Below are 5,002 nucleotides of genomic sequence, written 5' to 3'. Positions count from 1 at the left end.
CAAACTCCCATGCACCCCCAAGAACCCTGCCGAGAGTATAGAGCTGGTCCACAGTTCCACGACCAGGACGAAAACCACACTGTTCCTCCTGAATCCGAGGTAATACACCAACTTATATTCCTGTCTTTGTGAAAGAAAGACATCTATATGTGTTACACATGCTTGTATTATCATTAAACACATTTAACTTGCTTACAAAAATGTCTCTTTCATAAATAAATAAACATAAATGATATATATAAATGAGGTAGATCCCCTCGAGTTGGTCAATTGAAAAGTAGCTTGCCTGCAGAAAAAGTGTGGGCACCCCTGCTGTAAACAATGTCAGCTAAGATTCATCTTGAGAGCCAGATGTAGTCATCAAAAGAGCCACATCTGGCTCTAGAGCCACAGGTTCCCTACCCCTGTTCTACTTGGTTCTTGGAAAAGAATAAACAACTTCATGTTTGTTGTGGCTTTTTCCCAACTCATCATTAACCCGGCACACAGACGGCGGGGAGTAGCGCGCTAACGTAAAGGCCACTTAATCATCAGGTCCCCCGCGCCAAAATGTCAGCCAGGAAATGAATCCTCCTGATGACGGCAGTCCTGAACACAGATGTCTCCTCCCGACTGCTCATCTTTTTAACTTATAAAGACATGAGTGACAGCTTTTAATTAAACGCTCGTGCGGAATATTAGGGTCCGGAGAGAACGCCGCGCCTTGGAGTGCGGGGACGTAATTAACCTTGTTCTGACACAATCTTCACGCTTGTTTTGATTACACTTGCACGCACAATGCGAGGCGGACCCTCCTAATAAATACCAGAGGGGGTCTGGCTGCTGTTAATTGGATTGTTCGTCTATCTCTGATGTGGTGGAAGAAACATGGAAAGCAATATGAGTCTCGTCTTTTTTGTTGTCTTTTTCTTTTTGTTCCGCAAAGAGGGTTTTAGAAACTGAAGAGGCCACTCTGGTATTGTTCACGTTTTTAAATCATTACACGCTAACAATTTATCCAATTATTGTTATCTTGGCGAGGGCTTTAACGTACCCAAACACGTTCAATTCAATTTGTGGAATAGTCCAGGAACAGACGGGCATGATATCGAGAGTTCGAATCGCAGTGTGAAGTGTCTCCGGTCCAAAAAGCTGCATGTTAACTCTAGGCGCAGTTCTTTTGAAGCTCATGCTACCTAAAAGGCCTGAAATTGTCACAGTTTTTTATAGAACTCCGACTTATTAGTGATTCCCAGAGGCCAAAAAAAGGTTTCTATTCGGGTTCCAGTAGTCTGGAATGCCTGAGATGCAAACTCAGTAGAAGCATTTAAGTCCCGTCTTAAAAATCATTTGTATACTCTAGCCTTTAAATAGAACCCACCTTTTTAGACCAGTTGATCTGCCGTTTCTTTTCTTTTCTCCTTTGCCCCCCTCTCCCTTGTCGCTGGGGGGTGGGGTACACAGGTCCGGTGTCCATGGATGAAGTGCTGGTTGTCCAGAGTCGGGACCCGGGGTGGACCGCTGGCCTGTGCATTGGTTGGGGACATCTCTGCGATGCTGACTGGTCTCCCTTTGGGATGGTCTCCTACTGGCCCCACTGTGGACTGGACTCTCACTATTATGTTAGATCCACTATGGATTGGACTCTCACTATTATGTTAGATCCACTATGGACTGGACTCTCACTATTATGTTAGATCCACTATGGATTGGACTCTCACTATTATGTTAGATCCACTATGGACTGGACTCTCACTATAATGTTAGATCCACTATGGACTAGACTGTCAATATTATGTTAGATCCACTATGGACTGGACTCTCACTATTATGTTAGATCCACTATAAACTGAACTCTCACTATTATGTTGGATCCACTATGGACTGGACTCTCACTATTATGTTAGAGCCACTATGGACTGGACTCTCACTATTATGCTAGATCCACTATGGACTGGACTCTCACACTATTATGTTAGATCCACTATAGACTGGACTCTCACTATTATGTTAGATCCACTATGGACTGGACTCTCACTATTATGTTAGATCCACTATAGACTGGACTCTCACTATTATGTTAGATCCACTATGGACTGGACTCTCACTATTATGTTAGATCCACTATAGACTGGACTCTCACTATTATGCTAGATCCACTATGGACTGGACTCTCACTATTATGTTAGATCCACTATGGACTGGACTCTCACTATTATGTTAGATCCACTATGGACTGGACTCTCACTATTATGTTAAATCCACTATGGACTGGACTCTCACTATTATGTTAGATCCACTATGGACTGGACTCTCACACTATTATGTTAGATCCACTATGGACTGGACTCTCACTATTATGTTAGATCCACTATGGATTGGACTCACACTATTATGTTAGATCCACTATGGACTGGACTCTCACTATTATGCTAGATCCACTATGGACTGGACTCTCACTATTATGTTAGATCCACTATGGACTGGACTCTCACTATTATGTTAGATCCACTATGGACTGGACTCTCACTATTATGTTAGATCCACTATGGATTGGACTCTCACTATTATGTTAGATCCACTATGGACTGGACTCTCACTATTATGTTAGATCCACTATGGACTGGACTGTCAATATTATGTTAGATCCACTATGGACTGGACTCTCACTATTATGCTAGATCCACTTTGGACTGGACTCACACACTATTATGTTAGATCCACTATATATATATATATATATACATATATATATACATACATACATATATATATACATATATATATATATATATACACACACATACATATATATACATACATATATATATACATACACATATATGTACATATATACACACACACATATATATATATATACATACATATATATTTACATACATCTATATACACATACATATACATACACATATATATATACATATACACATATATATACATATACACACACACATATATATATATATATATAAAGATATATATATATATATATAAAATGGGTCAACAATTTCTATTTAATCCGGACTTCACCACATCCTTACAGCAAGCTTAAATGTCAACACGAACACACACAAAAAGTCTCGTTGGTGCGCTCCCAAATATTAACCACCATGTTGCTACAATAAAAAAAGAAAAAAACATTTACCTTGTGTCTGCCAATATTTGTGTTGGTGCTCCCAGGATGCAGACAGAACTCCGGAGGCAGTGTGCAGGTAGGACAATGATTTATTATCCATCAGGCTGTCAAACTTGGACTTAGTTTTCCCGAGGTGTAAAGCGAGTAGAGTGGAAACGGAAAAGGTGTGAAGGTAGAGACATCTTTTTATTTTCTCACTATAACTAAAAACCGGAACCAACAAAAAGCGCGCACAATGGCGGTACAAAAACTGACTAATGAAACAAAAGACTAGCACAAAGGCGATTGACTATTAACTATAAACAAAAACTGACTTGACATGGAAACGTGAACGAGACATGGATCCTAGCAAGGTGCCTAGCAGGTGGTAGACGTGAGAAGGTGATGTTGCCAGGCTGACTACCTGGTAACTGAGGCTTAAATAATACTGTGGTGATTACAAACAGCTGTGAGACATGAGGACAAGGTGAAAACTAACGAGTTGCTATGGCAATAAGGCAAACGAGGAAGTGCAGGAACAGGAACGGCGTGTCCAAAAAATAAAACCAAACATGCTCCCATGGGCGTGACATGGGCCAAATACAAAAGTACAGGAAAGTCTGCTGATAGCACGGGAAGCTAAGCAAAAAGCTAGCAGGAAAGCTTAGCACAGAAACAGGAATCAGAAGCTAGTATTTACTAAAGTAATGTTGCTTGACGCAAACAAAGAGAGAGGCAGGAATAAATACAGTCGTGGTCAAAAGTTTATAAAGAACATAAAGTCATGGCTGTCTTGAGTTTCCAGTCAGTTCTACAATTCTTGTGATTTTTTGGGGGATTGAAGCAGATAATTGTTGGTCACAAAACACATTCAACAATACAAAAAACATTCACAACACCCAACATATTTCTGGGTATTGTGGCCAAACGGCTCAATTTTTATTTCATCTGACATCACCTGGACTAAGATAAGACCTTCTGGACCAGGGGTCGGGAACCTTTTTGGCTGAGAGAGCCAAGAATCCAAATATTTTAAAATGTATTTCCCTAAGAGCCATATAATATTTTTTTCAACACTGAACACAACTAAATGCGTGCATTTTAAGTAAGACCAACATTTCTAGAGTATAACAGGTCTCTTATTCTTTGTAATAACATTGTTATTCTGAAGCTAACTGTGGAGGGGGCGTGGTCTGCGGGCCTGCAGCGAAGTGGGGTGTTGCCAGGATTGGCCTCAAAATCAGTGACAGGTGCATAGATGGCCCACCTGGGCCTTGTTATCTAATCACCTGTCGCTCTGTTTATAAGCAGCAACCAGGAGGAGAGACGGGGTTGGGGCTGGAGCCAGAGCGAGAACGAAAGAGGAAAAGACAATTGCTGGAAAGCAACTGAGAGACTTATTGAAAAATAAAACAATATTATAACCCTAAAACAGGCTCTTAAGTCGGTGCTTGGTGGTCTGAAGAGCCCCCAGGAGGGCAAGCCCCACACTAACCAATAATAAATAAATTACTTCTTACCATTAACGCAACTTCTTGAACTGGTGCGGTAGAAAAAACGGATGGATGGATTAAAAATGCATGAGAAAGTTTTACATTTTGAACTTTTTTTTTAACACTGTGATTACAAGTGGAATTATTCATTACTTATCGTGTTAAGCAACGTCAGCTCAGATTTATTCTAGAGCCAGATGCAGTCATCAAAAGAGCCACATCTGGCTCGAGAGCCATAGGTTCCCTACCCCTGTTCTGGAGGAATGTTCTGTGGTCAGATGACACAAAAATTGAGCTGTTTGGCCACAACACCCAGAAATATGTTTGGAGGCTTTTAATCCCAGGAACACCTAACCTACCGTCAAGCATGGTGGTGGTAGTATTATGATCTGGG

Source organism: Nerophis ophidion, linkage group LG11, assembly GCF_033978795.1.
Source record: "Nerophis ophidion isolate RoL-2023_Sa linkage group LG11, RoL_Noph_v1.0, whole genome shotgun sequence".
Lineage (NCBI taxonomy): Eukaryota > Metazoa > Chordata > Actinopteri > Syngnathiformes > Syngnathidae > Nerophis > Nerophis ophidion.
Note: the sequence above shows the minus strand (reverse complement) of the source record.